This window comes from Scardinius erythrophthalmus, assembly GCF_964197995.2.
Source record: "Scardinius erythrophthalmus genome assembly, chromosome: 18".
NCBI classification, from domain to species: domain Eukaryota; kingdom Metazoa; phylum Chordata; class Actinopteri; order Cypriniformes; family Leuciscidae; genus Scardinius; species Scardinius erythrophthalmus.
Window position 1 is genome coordinate 4,128,556 of NC_138238.1, and position 17,018 is coordinate 4,145,573.

General features: G+C 37.7%; 1 protein-coding gene across 2 annotated transcripts in view; it reads right to left on the reverse strand.

Moving 5' to 3' along the window:
• The window catches only part of adam12a (ADAM metallopeptidase domain 12a), a 113,535-nt gene that overhangs the window by 91,211 nt on the left and 5,306 nt on the right, over nucleotides 1-17,018 (reverse strand). The gene's annotated exons all lie outside the window — the stretch shown is intronic.

A 17,018-nucleotide genomic window follows, 5' to 3' on the forward strand; every position in this document is an offset into this window, starting at 1 on the left:
GTTTAAAAAAAGTGAAATGTAATATTACAATAAAACTGTTAAATATCTACTTGTAAACTGCATCATATTTCTCACTGAAATGAAAATGCACAGCTGATCTCTACTTTCTCTCTCACAACAGAGGTCTGTGACGACTGATTCAATTTCACACAAGGTCGCTGCTTACATTGAATCTTTTCCTGGCCAGTGTTTTATATATATATATATATATATATATAGTTTTTATTACTGCAATACTGCATTTTATTTATTATTTTTTTCGTTCAGCACAAATCAAATAAAAAGTAAATCAAGTATAAACAAAGCCATTTTTTTCAATGTCAATCACATCCAGTAAACGATATTGTAAGCAGTTTTACTTTTTATTTTTGAGCCATAACAATACATTTCTTGTGTGTATATATATATACTGTATATGTTATATGTATATACATTTTATATGTATATATATATATATATATATACTTATACTTCTATATATATACAGTATATATATAGATACAAGTATACAAGTATATAAAAATATTATTTTAATAATATAATTAATATTTGTTGCATTTCTTGTGTGTATATATAGTGTGTATATATATATATATATATATATATATATATATATATAATATATATATATACACACACACTTATTATTTTCATGGTTAGTTTTCTGTCAGCAGCAGCTCACTACAGTAGTTCTGGAACAGATCCTCTGTGTTTCTGTACAAGCATAAGCAACTTGTTTCTTCAGACAATACAGTTTACCAGAGACTTCAACAATATAAACACATTTACACTCACTGAACTCGCTGACAACAAAAACAACACACACACACACACACACACACACACCAACCATTTATCAAGAATGAAACCAGCAGTACATTTCGTTAATCATGCATGAAAACAGTTCATTATTCAGTGACAGCTGAGCAGTTAAGAGTGTAGTTTACAATACAAACCCTCCGAACGAGGCTCAGACGTGCAGGAAGCCACGCTAGTCAAAACAAAAGAGTTCACTAGCATCTACATGCTACCGCCGCACATTAAATCTTTATAAACAACAAAAACACCCTCTTTGTAATACATACAGATCTTCTTGGTTTATAATGCACGCAAGTGAGAAATTAAAAGATTATAGTTGCAATCAACTATTGCAAACAAAGAACTTTGTTAATTTGCATTTTAAATTGTAAGGCATCATAGGCACGCATCCAACATGACAGCTGTTCCAACAGTAAACCATTGCCAGATTTCAAGGCAGACTTCACTATAGGTTTTGGATGTATTTCACATTTTTACCCCATCTGACCCACAATCAGACCTCAAAGTCCCTCTGTTCTGGACTTATGGACAGACAGCGCTGTCTCGCTCGCAGAATGAAGCGATGTGTGTGTGAGTTACAGCGAGCAGGTCTGTAGATTAGTCATCTCAGCTCTGCTTTATGTCTGAGACTAGGGTTTCCCACACGCAGAACACACTGTGAAAAGGAACAGACACTGTGGACAGATAACATTGTGAAATGTCTTGGTCAGCACATTTACAGACTCTCTGAAACACTCAAACAAACAGAGCCATCCTTCATTGTATATGTGTAAACATCCTCTCACTTTCTACTGCTTTTTTCCAGCAAATTTCTTAACATGTCTTCATATTCATAAAAAGATTCAACAAATGAGACATTGCTTGTGTACACAAAGTTTACTAAAAAGAAAGGTTTTGTACGACTCACTTCATCAGTTAGTGTTTCCGGTGGCTGGAATTTTGTCAGTCAAAAGTAGTCGATCTCCGAATGCAACGTAACATGAGGAGAGTAAAGATGGAAAGCTCCTAAAGCTTGTTTCCATACAAATTCACGGATAATTTTTTATCTAAGTTATCATGCTTTTCATTGAAATTACAAGTTCATGACCATTTCCTCATATGGAGTCAGTTCATTACGTTGCATTCGGAGATCGACTACTTTTGACTGACAAAATTCCAGCCACCGGAAACACTAACTGATAAAGTGAGTCGTACAAAACCTTTCTTTTTAGTAAACTCTGTGTACACAAGCAATGTAGTCAATGCTGGAGTTCATGTGTAGAGCCCCTGGTGATACTTCAAGCACAGTTTCATGTTGTGTCGAGCCTTTTTAGTGTTTTAAAAATAGCGATGTTGATGCTAACACTGTAGTGCCCCTAGCACTCCCATTCAAAAGGCATTTTGACTGAAAACGAAAATACGGTCAATCTTAAAAGTGGCGTTTCCATTCTAATTATGCTTTTACACGAAAGTTTTAACAAAAAGAGCCTAGGTTAAATTTTGGCGAGAGTTACCCTTTAACTTGTAAATAATGAGTCCCTGAACAGAGCGGGATCAATATGAAAAGCTGCTTTAAGTGCTACAGTGCATCTCATCTTCATGGACTGAGAAAGATTTGGCAGTTTTTGCTGTGAGATGTTACTCCACTCTTCCATCAGGGCACTTGCGAGTCCTCGAACACATCTGGGGGGACACATGGTTACACATGGTTCGGCTCTGCAAGGACCGAGATCTGCTGTAGCACTGTGTCAGGAGTCTTACATTACAGACATTGCAGTTTATTCCTCTGTTCACAGTCCTCACGCAGGACTATGGCACGGTCATGCAGGCGATCAGGGACCCGGGCATCTCTCTCCTGCTGGAGACTCTTTAAAGTCCTGAGTTATAGTAACTGTGTCCTTAAAATTGTCTACCGCATGGAAACTGTTATTGTCTTAGAGAATGCTGGTTCATTGAACGAGAATAATAAACTTTGTTTAAACCCTTTCCATTAAAGATACGTAAAGCTTATTTGGATTTTACATAATTATCTTTAAAATACAGTATCCTGAAAAGTTTATTATCTAATATATGACTAACTGACCAAAATTGAATTTTGCTCAATATTTTCATTCAACAGTTCTGGGTTGGTAAGATTTTTGAAGTAATGTTTTTGAAAGAAGTCCGAGGCTGCATTTGTTTAATCAAAAATAAAATAAAACAGTAATATTGTGAAACAATATTACAATTTAATATAACTTTTTTCTATGTGAATATATACAGTAGTAAAGTGTGATTTATTCCTGTGATCAAAGCTGAATTTTCAGTATCATTACTCCAGTCTTCAGTGTCACATGATCCTTCAGAAATCATTCTAATATGATAATTTGCTGCTCAAGAAACATTTAATATTATTATCAATGATGAAAACAGATGTGCGCTACTTCATTTTTTTTTTGTGTGTGGAAACATTTTCAGCATTCTCTGATGAATAGAAAGTTGAAAAGAACATCATTTATTTTAAATAAAAATGATAAATGTCTTTAATGCTATTTTTGATCATGTGTCATTACTGAATAGAGATATTATTATTTTTTAAAGCAGAAAATATGTTAAAATATATTTTTATAAAATTAAGCATGATATAAATAAAAAACATGTATATGCATATATACACACAAATATAAATTTATATTTTTTCTTTAAGCAACACTAAGGAACTTTTCCTCTTCGCTCGCCCTACAGGTTGGAAGCGGAATTGTCCATTACCGCTGTCGTAAATAATTTCGCCGCCCGCAGCCGACTGTCACACGCACGCTCACTGTTTATCCAGCACCGGCTTTGGAATGAACGATGTCCACAGACAAGGTAGAGTATGTTGCATGATTTCATGAAAGTATGATGTATTGCGACATCAGAAATGAAGAAAACCTAAATAATGACTATTGTAACGCTTGACGTAAAGCAAGTCAAATTTGTAGTTTCCTTACGTCTCATTCGAACTACAGAAACGCGACCTGGTTTGGCAAACTTGCATAGTGTGGTTATAGCACAGGGATGGGCAACTTCGGTCCTGGAGGGCCACTGTCCTACAGAGTTTAGCTCCAACCCTGAAAAAAAATCACCTGCCTGTAATTTTCTAGTAATCCTGAGGATCTTGATTAGCTTGTTCAGGTATGTTTGATTAGGGTTGAAGCTAAACTCTGTTGGACAGTGGCCCTCCAGGACCAAAGTTGCCCATCCCTGTTATAGCAGATACTGTATAGGGCCGCAAAGCGAATCCAGAAGTGCCTTTCACCCTGTTACGACTTGATGAACCACTGATACGATTTTGGAAACATTACTTTAAGGTAAAAAATGTTCCTATAGTGTTGCTTTAAACCTATATTATATGTAAATAAGAGAGTCACTCGTCTCTCCCACGTCTGCATTATGAATTGAAGTCAATGGAACACAGAGTTTAGCGTGACTGCTAAACCGCTACACCAAACCACCCCGATACATGGCTTAGGCTGTATTTCTTATGGCTGATGTAGAATTAGCCATAATTTCCATGGCAATAAAACTGATCCTAAACAATCAAGCCCAGAGCTTGACAGATCTGAATCCAACACCAACTGCTTCTGAAAGCAGCGCTCTGAAGGTTTAGAGGTTAGTTTGGGTGACAGAGTGGCCGGGTCTACGCTGACGTCAGTGTTTTACGAGTACGACCGACACACACATGGAATCGTCATCACGTTTGTAGCCGTTTCATTTCGGTGGTCCTTTGAAAAAGTCGTACACCTCTACGAGTAACTGGCTTCTTTCACATTAGCACAGTTGTGAGTGAATGGACACTATTGTTAGCGTGACACAGCAGGGCTTTTAATGTTCACTTGTAAACGGGGTAATGGAGGAGAGAACTCGAGCTGCGTGAACCCAACAACAAGCCATATTTGTTCATTTCAGAAACTCCTGCTTGTGTGGTGGAGCTGTTTAAGAGAGTCAGTAAATTATAAAGTTATAGAGATGTGGTGAGGGAACGTGGCTCCAGCGCTTATTTACATGCTCAATAAAGCAGAGAGAGAAACTTTAGCTATTACACTCTTCATCCATGCTGTTATTTATATATCTTCAGTAGAGTCAATAAAGCGAGCGTGTGGTTGGGAGCGTCTATGTTATATGTGTTTGTTCTTTATAGGCAGATCTTGTGTACTGGATTTATGAGAGCAAATGACTAAATAATAAAGGTATAAAGCCTTCAAGCGGTGGCTCAGAAATCTAATGCCGTTTCCAGATGCAAATCGAAACAAATACTTTTTCAAAATTTGTAAGCGCCTGTGAATACACGCACTGGCTTTGTGTGTATCAGTCAAACACCATCAGAAATAGTAAAAAGGTTGTTTAAAGAATATTAAGATGCTCGAAAGTCTTCAGTGACTTTAGTGTTCGAAACTGACATCACTTCTGAGGAAACTCCTCACTCCAGAAAGTTCCTTTGGCACTAACATCTTGGTCTCCACTGGGAGGAAAAACTAAGCTTAAACTATAGCCCAAGCTGGACTTAACTGGTCTCCCAGTCTGGTCAAGCTGAAATTTCGGTGGTTTTAGGTGTATGTTGTACACTTTTCAGGCAGGCAGACCAGCAGACTTAAAACTGACTTATAAAAGTATCCATTCATGGTTAGTGGCTCATGGTTATATACATACAGATAATGTAAAGTTTAAACTAGCTAAGACCATCTGCTTAAACTAGATTTCCCATAATGTCAGAACTGGTGTTTCAACCAAAAGTCTGAGCAGATCTTGCAGGTCTGAGAACTTCACAACGCCAAGATGCAACAAAGCGCGTTTAATCTCCAGTGGGAGTCTGAAGTAAAGTTCACATGCAGCATCTTTGTCTGACATCTGGACTTGAGGGGATGTGAGAGAAAACATCTCCAAAAATTAATCATGCATTTTTGGCTCACAGCCACTTCAATATAGCAACCACAAACCCCTTCTAAAGCCTCAGCAATACAGTGAAAGCAAACGGCCCTGCACTCCTCCTGAACACCCAGGGGGCTGTTTTCTGTCTTACACAAGCCCTCGATGTGACAGCCTCCGCAATAATAACCATTTCCTCACAGTCTTTTTTTCTTTCATTGCAAATGGAGCACCAAATCTTTCATCTGCTGTTGTGAAAAGTCCCCTTTTACAAAAAGCACAGCCCTTCCCTGGACTGAAGCAAACACATCCGACTTTAGTCTATTCCGGCTAAAATAACAAGCATACAGTGTGTTGTGATTTGGATGCTAGTATGTTGGTTTGACCTCACCACCTGAACCACTAAACCAGCCACGATACCTTACTTGACCAGCTTAACGTCTGTGAGAGCACGTCACACTTTTGTTATGAAACAAACTTTTTGCCCATCACATTCCAGATAAAAAAGAGAAAAAAAATATTTAGTATTAATATAAGAGATTCTGGGCCCTATTTTAACAATCTAAGCACATGGTCTAAGCGCAGGGCACAAGTTCACTTAGGGCGTGTCTTGATCCACTTTTGCTAGTTCAACGATGGCAAAAATAGTCGGCGCACTTGCCGCATGGTCTAAAAGGGTTGTCCCTATTCTCTTAATGAGTAATGGCTGTATTTTGGGATTTACGTGCGTTAAACCAATCAGAGTCTCATTTCCCATTCCCTTTAAATGCCAGTTGCGCTCGTGCCATGGCAGATTCGCTATTTACATGGTGGAATTTGATAGTGGAAAGACGGAAGCCGTCTCCAGAGCGCAAACGGATCTGCTCGTGCGCGAGGTAAAATCTACAGGAGACCACCAACGGGACAAGCCAGATTCCACCATATCTTTATGTACACAATAATAATCTTTTATTTATTTGGCATGTTTGTGTGCTGCTGCGCATCCCTGTTTGTGTAATAAGCAGAGTGTACGCGCACATTACTAACGCGCTCTTTAAATAACAAAAAAAATATTGGCCATTGCCTTTAGACCAGGTTCCAGTTGGCGCAATATTTTTTTTGTTATTTAAAGAGCGGCCTATTTCTGTTGCCTCAAAATAGCAGAATATGCGCCAGAACACACCTCGTTTTCAGACCAGCACCCCCCGCACAAATGGATTTGCTATTTAAACAACGTGGCGCTGGATGTGAAAATGATAACTGCGTCGGGCTGAAACTAGCAAAAAACACTTGCATCGCGCTTGGCGCTGCATTGCGCCGGGTGTAAGATCGGGCTCATACTATTATAAAGAAAAAAATATTGGTCACACTTTAGTTTAGGGTCCAATTCTCAGTATTAACTAGTTGCTTATTAGAATGCATATTACTATAGGATATTGGCTGTTTATTAGTACTTATAAAGCACATATTAAAGCTTTATTCATATTAATGCATGACCATATTCTGCATCCATATTCTACCTCTTTGAGGTCTTTCGATCAGGTTTTATAAAACTACACTTGACAGAAGCTGCACGTTCGAAGGTTTTAAATGATATGTTGCTAACTACTGGTGACACTGGGATCTATGCGGGGCTTGTGCTCCTAGATTTGAGTGCTGCTTTTGACACTTTACCATGCTGACCTTCTTGCTCGCTCGGAGCAGTGTGCTGGCATAAAATGAAGTGCTCTTGAATGGTTTAAATCACATCTCTCCAATAGAAGTTTTAAAGTTAACATTGATGAACATTGGTCTGAGGCCGCTCCTTTATCGTGTGGTGTTCCCAAGGGGTCCATCTTAGCTCCTATTCCTTTTTCCATTATATATGCTCCCATTGGGTTCTATTTTCAGGAAGCATGGTCTGTCGTTCCATTGCTATGCAGATGACACTGCATTCTAATGGTCTGGAGCTAGCCCACTTATGACCAGTTTGTCTGATGTGAAGGCCTGGCTGTCTTTAAATTTTCTTAAGTTTAATGAGTGAAATAATTGTGTTTGGTCTGTCAGATTCTCTTAGTACACCAAAAATAAATCTCAGGAGTTAACCTCTCCTTGGATAGGGGCTGTTTTGATGATAAATACAGTGGTCAGATCATGTTTCTTTCAGCTTTGACTAAGCAAAAGTAAAACCTATTCTGTCGATATCTTTTTTTTTTTTGAAAAAAGTCATGCTTTTATTCCATCTAGATTGGATTACTGTAACTCACTTTATTTTGGTTATATATATATATATATATATATATATATATATATATATATATATATATATATATATATATATCAAACCAAAATAAAGCGAGTTACAGTAATTGGTTTTATATATATATATATATATATATATATATATATATATATATATATATATATATATATATATATCAAACCAAAATAAAGCGAGTTACAGTAATTGAAATAATAATTGAAATAACTGAAATATTCATTTTAGAAATATTATCTATTCTATAAATATTATATATATATATATATATATAATATTTATAGAATAGATAATATTTCTAAAATGAATATTTCAGTTATTCACTCAAATAGTAATTACCACATAAAAAAAAAAATATATATATATATATATATATATATATATATATATATATATATATATATATATCATGCCATAAGAGTGCAAAAATTCATAGAACTTCCATCAAACATTACTACTTTTGCTGTTATATAAAGTTTCTCATACCAAGCTAAAACATTTTCATTATACCATTCCCCCTTAGTGCTCGACCAATTTCACAAGCTCCATTTTACAGCATGGAAAAGCTGTCCCAGGAGTCAGACCAGCACTAAACTAACACTAACCAGTAGAGGACTCATCTTGATCTCAGGCTCAATGCAGGAAGGGTTCCCTCACATAAAAACACCGCCGGACAACGTGAACTTAAGTGATGACAAGCATAAACTAGTCAGTAAATGATGGTCTTAGCTGGTCTTTCCAGGAAGTCTCCCCTGTTCTCCAAGATCTTGTTTGTGATCCCCAACCACCCAGTAAACCACTAATGGTTCACTTTGAAAACACCTGCAGCTCCGTGACAGCATCTCCCTGTGAAACAGCCACTCAGCATGTTCATATCCCGCTGCTGTACTGCATTTGATTATTTATGAAAATCAGCGCCACGGGCGACATGCTGATGACTCTCCACATGAACTAAGAGCTCAAACAGACGCGGTGTAAAAAACACTGGCCGCAGTCCAGATAGAGACAGAGATAAAGATGCGGGAGAGAAACACACAGGTTTCTGCCTCCAGAGGTTCTTCATGAGAGCATGGAGATCCCATCGCTACAACGACAAACTGTCCTGAGCGTCCTTACACTGGAATCAAATGTTTGACCCAGGTCTTCTGTGCGCCTTAAGGAAAAAGAATTAAAGTTAATCCGAGACGGATGATGAGGAACACCCAATGACAGGCCCTTCTCCATCTTCAGCAGGAGAAAACAGGAAATTGTCAGTCGGATCCACGAGTGCAGGCTTATTGTGAATAATGAAATAATCAACTGATACAGATGAATGTAATCAGTGGTGTCGTGAACATCATGTTGGGATAAAGGAGTGAAAACACACTGGGATTTACTATAATACCCCCAAAGAGCCTTGTGTTTCTTTGAAACGAGTTCATGCAAGCTTGTAGCAGAGTTAATATATATAACATTTCTTTCTTTCTTTCTTTTCTCTGCTCACCAGGGTTCTGCAAAATTCAGAACTGGAAAATTCAAGCATGGATTTGAATTGAATCGACTCCACAGGAAGTTACATTGAAATGACAGGAATTTAGTATTTTGATTCACAAACATCTATCTATCTATCTATCTATCTATCTATCTATCTATCTATCTATCTATCTATCTATCTATCTATCTATCTATCTATCTATCTATCTATCTATCTATCTATCTATCTATCTATCTATCTATCTATCTATCTATCTATCAAGTCTGGAGCACAAGCACACAATGTTAGGAAAATGTTTGCATCTCAACCTTCAGTATGAGAAACAGTAATGCTGGTGATGCTGAAACATCATCTCTGAGCATCATTCTCTAACCGCTCTTATCTCATTAACGTTCCTCTCCACGTTGTGATCGTGGTGTGAGTGTTTATTCTGGCCGACCTCCAGTCCGAACAGCTCAGGCTGCAAGACGACACTAAACAAACACACACCGGGCCCTGCAGGTCTGCTGGTGACATCAGGGTCCTGTCCTGAAAGAAGATCGGCACACAAGACCTGTGATTTCTGCATGCAACAAAGCAATGGGTTACTCCTATAACATCATCTTCAAGTGAGAGAGAATGATAAGTATAAGAGTTTGTAATAAGCCCAGATTCAGCGAAGAGCTGCGGTCAAAGATTGCAATTCCAGTCAACATGAAATCTCAATTTACGCAATGTTCTTTCTTAATACATGTTCTTGGTCTTATTATGTGCACACATTATTAAGAGCAACAAATGTTTATAAAAAGAACTTGCTCCATCTGACTGAATTAACATCCACTTTTTACAATCCCAACAATCCTCCTGATGAATTAAATCAAGTCCTTGTTTCGCTCAGAGGTGGGTCAGGTTAAAGAAGTAAAAAGGGTTGCAAATAATTCGTGTTGATATTAAAATGCCCTCCATGTTACATTAGAGGTTATTTAGTTCTTTGAAGCGCCAGAATATAGATGGCTTTCTAAAGAAAAAGGGTTCTCTTATGGCATTGAGAAGTAAAAACACTTTTTCGTTCCAACTAACTGTACAACTTAAGCTCCTGCACGTTCTTCAGGGCTTCTGTAAATGTTGCAGCACCGTGCAAAATACAAGTGTGTATAGAACAGAAAGAAAAGAGCCTGGAGAATTAATCTATTCAAACACTTTCCCTGATGACATCCCTGGGCAGGACAAAGTGAGAGTGACGCCCCCTGCTGGGCGGTCAGTGTGACCTCTGCAGTCCTCTGACGACTAAACTACTGATCATATGTTGGATTTTGAGAAGTGTCTACGCACAGAAGAACTTATCTGGGGTCCTTTTTTGGGCAGGGGGTCTGGTGTGTTTGCTGGACATCTGAGGTCTCTAGAGCCACCTGCCCTTGGCACACTGATCCAGCAGCATATGCCCATTGAGAAGAGCCAGGAGCCACACAGATAACCTCACGTGACATTTAGACGAAGCCAGGTCACATGGGCAGCTCTGCTGCTCAAAGAGATCATGACATCATCCCTACAGGATCAACACAATCCGTTTGCTAGTCAGAAATGTCCAGAGCTGATGATGTCTGTTGCTATTCTCTGCTTTTCAAAAGTTACGCTGAAAACCACTATCATTTTATGCACAAGTTTACACAATATTCTGATCCTAATTCTTACAGATCCCATGAAATTCCCATCACTCTCTCTCTCTCTCTCTCTCTCTCTCTCTCTCTCTCTCTCTCTCTCTCTCTCTCTCTCTCTCTCTCTCTCTCTCTCTCTCTCTCTCTCTCTCTCTATGGCTTGTTGCTTTTTAAAGCAGCAAATAGCCTTCGGTTTATATCACACATCACAGCCTTCTAAAACTTCAATTTATGACATTTTCAATGTACAAAAGCAATGAAGACACGTTCAGAACATTTGCATCACCTATAAACCATTATTTGATACATGCTATTACTAGATAGACAAAGTTGCATTCATTAATTCCCTTTCTACAGAGCATTTTAGTGGACAAAAAGTATATACCCATAGAAAACAAGATGCAATAATATTCAGATAATTTCACTTGAAGACAGTAGAGCTGCATGATATATTGAAATGAAGAGGAAATTATAGGATGCAAAACAGTAGCATTGTCATTTTATAGTTGCACCATAAAATAATTGTTACTAAATACTTGATTATTTTTTATTTTACACTACAATAGTATTGTTACAATATATTTCTTATTTTGTTTAATATTTTTTATAAATAATCACAATTATTATTATTATTATTTTATACCAATTCTTTATGGTTACGGACAAGGTTTAAGTAGTTTGTTGGGAAGCATCACCACCCAAATCGTTCAAGCTTTTCCCAAGATGTTCAGCCCTAAACGTGTTTTAAAATTATTTTTATGTTCTATGCAGATTAATTTCCCAACAGAATCGTAATCAAAATCTTACTTGAATTATTAATTCTTTCCAAAGTGAAAATTCCTGTATTTTTTATATTGCAATTTATACTGCAGAAAAACAATATATTATATATAACAAAATATTCCAATATCGTGCAGGCCTAAAAGACTAGATTTTGCATGTGTACATTTACTAAAAAATTCTTTTAGAGATGTACTAGCATATACTGCAGATATCTGCTTTGGAGTAAAACAACACAAAATGTGATGGGGTCTGTAGTGCATTACTATCTCCCTGCTGTGCAACTGCTCTACTAAAGATATTCACGGCCACACATGACGGATCGAGCATGCTTTGGATAAAGCTCGCTCGCACACCTTTATCCAAGTGATGGATCACTTCCACTGGGTCTTTTTGCTTCAGTCTCTGGGTCACACCTGTGTACACCGCGAGCTCCACTCGTCCATGAAGACCCCCTGAGACCACCTAAACCGTGAGTTAAGGAGCACGCAGCAGACCTCTGCATCAGAGGGCCCAATGATCCGTGATTCCCAGCACCTCAGATTTACACTTCCTCACGGACACGAGGGGAAATTAGCCATGCTGAAGGCTGAAGCCTCAGCGTAGGTCTGTGATGTGGCGAAGGAGACTGAAACTCCTTCAAAATGCAGCAGACGTCCCGTATGAGGGCGTTTAATCCCAGAGAGGGTCCCTAATGACGGGTGAGACGGCACTGGATTCATGATTAATCACATCACAGGCCTTGATTCCCCACATCAAGGGCACCACAGCTACATCTTGAAACATGATGAGAAACTCAAACTAGAAAAAGCTGGAATGAAACAATTAGTTCTGTCCAACTTGACTGAGTTAAATGCAACTAATTGTTTATTCCACCATAAAAAGTTGTTGAATCCTATTGAAGGATTTTATGGAGCCAAACGGACACTTGCAGACCACTAAAGGCCAGAGTGATCTGAAGAGTCTTTACAACTTTAAAGTAATTCAATGATGGTGCTGTAAAACAGGGAGCTTCAAACTGGGAAGTCTAGGGCTCCCGGGGAGTTAAAGGGGTCATAAGATGCGATTTCTTGTTTTCCTTTTTGTTTAGTGTGTTATGTAACTGTTTGTGCATGTGTAAGATCTGCAGAGTTACACAGCTCAAAGTCTCAAATCCAAATATATATTCTTTGTTGTTAAAGGGGTGGTTGAGTATGATTTCACTTTTCTAACTTTAGTTAGTGTGTAATGTCGCTGTTTGATCATAAACATCATCTGCAAAGTTACAACGCCCAAAGTTCAAAGCAAAGGGAGATATTTGCTTTTAAAGAAATCGCTTTTTAAGGACTACAACAAACGGCTGGCAGAGACTACACGACATTCCTCCAGGGTTAGTGACATCACCAACCCTAAAATTTACATAAACTCCGCCCCTGGGAACACGCAGTCCATAGTGGGGCAGAGTTTCATAACACCGCCCAAATGTATACGCAGATAAAGAAGGCATAACTTTTATTCTCGCTGTATTACTGTACTCCACCATGTCGTGGAGACGCTGTGTTTTTCGTTGCGAAGCATAACTACTTTGTTTGGCCTCCCAAAAGAGGACACAATTAGAAAACAGTGGTTAAGCTTTATTTCCAACACTGTTCCAGAACAGTACAACCAAAATATTCAACTGTGCTGTGCATTTTTCGGAGGACTGTTTCCAGAACCTGCGAGAGTACAAGACTGATTCTAAAAATTGGGGCAATTCCATCTTTGCATGTACAGTCTGGTGCTTCTAACTCACAGACACATGTAAGCATGTTTTCATATTTTAAGAATTTGCTACTGACTATTCAAACGTGAGTTCTGAGCAGTATAGAGTAATGCTTGTTTTAGCGTTTCTACGATTACAAATGCAGACATGGTTTTATGTTTACATAGTGTTCCCGCCTGTACTGTACTGTAAAAAGACAGTTCAAGTCTATTATAATCAGTAATTATGTCCCCAATGAGATAAAATCTTACCAATCTGATGGTTTGATTTCGGTCCAGTTGCGCTGGCAAATTTGATCGATCAGCTTGGTCATCTGCATTTTCCAGTGTTGTGCCGAATTTCGACCCCCTGCCAAATTATTACCCCCCTCGTTGAAGTCAGTACCTGATTGCCTAATCCTAACCCCACCCCTAATCCTAGCCCCTCCCCCACAACTAATCCTAAACCTACCAATACTAGGGGGTAATAATTTGGCGGGGGTCGAAATTCGGCCAAAACACCGGATCAGATTCGGGCTTGAATTGAGAAGGTAGTACCGACGTTATTACCTGTCATTATTGCTTTGGGAGCTGATGCTATGGTAAGGGGCGTGACATTTCCGTCACACGCGTAAAGTATTTGGGCCAATCACAATGCACTGGATCGCTGGCCAATCAGAGCACACCGCGCTTTTCAGAACAATAAGCTTTATAAAAATCGACGCGTTTCAGAAAGGTGGGGCATTGAGGAACATTAATAATGTACGGTGTGTGTAAAATAATGACTTTTTTTAAACCTAAAACCACGTAAACACATTGCATTAAACCAAATACACAAAATAATGTTATTTTTAGAACCATCATATGACCCCTTTAACAGAACATTTCAGTGGGGAAAAAAAAAGTTTAAAAACAAAAGTTACATTTTAAAAAATATATTAAATTCTGCTTTTTAGAGAAATACAACAATGCCTTGCCTCCAGAATTAAAATACTACGAACAAATGTGTTTTTGTAAAATTCTGAATATAATACATTTTTTTTAATTTACAGAGTTTGACACTGACCGTTTTATTTTAGACAGTAGGAAAGAATCTAGGATAAAATAGATAGTAGAAATCAAAAGATTATGAAGAAAAAAGTTTTTTTGATTCTGAATATAGATCAATTTAAAATTTACAGAATTTGTTGCTGACAATCCCATTCAGCCTTCTAAAGACTTATCAATATTATCAATGAATAATAATAATCAAATCAAAACAAAAGCCAAACACTATTTTAATATTCAAAACAATTCATGGAGTAAACAGAAAAATAGAAAAAAATGCATTAAGAAGAAAGAAAATAAGATCCATTATGACTTCATGCTAACTCTCCACTTTCAAGTGGAAAAACATGCTTCTCAGAACTCTGAATTTATAATGCTTCTTTGAAACACACCACCTTGAACATTTATAATTAAAACCAAGAGTCAGTTCAAAAAATGTTCATCATAACTTCATGAAGGATCCCACAGACGCCACTGAGGCTCAAACCGGCTTTTAGGACTGTTTTAACGGTTCATGCACACTGTTGACAGAGGAAGAAAATAAAATGCCAAAAGTAAAAATCATTCATTTTCTCCACAACTAAAATCCTCATTACCAAATTCCTCAGCAGCAACAGCTCAGTTCTATAATTCACGGCGAATTATGCAGCCATGATCAAGCTACAATCTTAAACTACTTATATATTTGTATATATTACAATATTTTGTCATTTTATTCTTATAACCATAACTTTAAGTCAATAGCTTGTTCTGCACATTTCTATAATTCAATAGCATTCCTGTAACTCAATCAGTGGTTCATGATGCTTGCAACGCCATGGTCATGAGTTCCATTCCCAAGGAATGCATGAACTGATAAATGTAAACCTTGAATGCAATGCAAGTTGCTTTGAATAACAGCGTATGTCAAATGCATGAATGAAAGGAATTAATGAGTATATGTTTTGTACCTTTGTCTTTTTTCACAATTTCTTTCCCAATTAAAGAATTTTAACCAATACTTATTCAGTTCAAATCAAAATCGAAAATTTTACATTCACATTTATTCATTAAGCACATGAAATATTGTGATTTATCTCAGAGCTGACTGTTTGGTTAAAGTCTTTGAATTCCCCGTAGAGAAATGAATAAGAAATGCACTTAAAGGAAGAGGTGGGCGGTCAGTGTTGCGCTTTATTGAGAACATAATTGGCCCTGATCTTCATTGAGAAGGTAAAACGCTCTGGAAGGGGTCAGTTGAGTTTAAATGTTCTCTCTCTCTCTCTCTGTGTGTGTGTGTGTCAGGCAGTCATGCGTGCAGACATCTTCTGTAGTGTTTAACCTATACTTGTGTGCAGCTGTCTGTCACTGCACAGGATCCGTCTCTCTCTCCTCCTCTCCGTCTGTCTTTCATTAACCCCCCACACCCTCAACTGTCTGTTTTTCCAGGGTGTCTCTTGCTTTCTCTCCCTCAACAGTCCAGCGGCGTATGATATGAACAGCTGCCGGTTCTCCTGAAACTCTTTCTGGCAGTCACGCATTCACCAGCAGATACTCAATCCCATTCAGCTGTTTCCAGCTCTGCCATGATCCGTTTCTGGGTGTGTGGACGAGCACTTGCTCAGTCTGACCGTTGACGTACTGTACGCCTGAAACTGTCATTTGAGAATAGGACATGTGGCGAAAACGAACTGGCAGTATGAATGTTAAACTCTACATGAAATGAAGAATGCAATTTGCAACGTAACGTGACCAAAAAACACACTCAAACAGAAAGAAAGTGACAGTTCACCCAAAAAATGAAACTGGTGCTTAGAGCCAAAAAGGTTTCTTAAGAAAAAATCAACATATAGCAGCCGTTTGACACATTTTACCTTCAAAATGATTACCGTTCAAAAGTTTGTTCACCGAGGCTGTATTTATTTGATCAAAAATAAAGTAAAAACTGTAATATTGTGAAATACTTTTAGAACTGACTGTATTTTAAACTGTAATGTATTCCTGTGATCAAATCTGAATGTTCAGCATCATTACTCCAGTCTTCAGTGTCACATGATCCTTCAGAAATCACTCTAATATGAAGATTTGCTGCTCAAGAAACATTTCAGATTATTATCAATGCTGAAATCAGTCGTTCTGCTTCATATGTTAGTATAAACCATGATTTTCAGGATCCTATGATGAATATAAAGCTCAAAAGAACAGCAGTTATTTACAATGCAAATATTTTGTTACTTAATAAATGTCTTTACTGTCACTATTCATCAATAATTTAATGCATCTTTGCCTATTAAAAGTATGAATTTACCCCAAACTTTTGAACGGTATAGTGATTCAAAGTCAAGCAGGCATAAGCACCAAATCTCAAGCACTTATTGATATATGAGCATTAAATCAGTATCCACTTTGCTCTCTAGATTTCAGCATTTACATGGTCTATTAAAAAAAAAACATACAAACACCATTT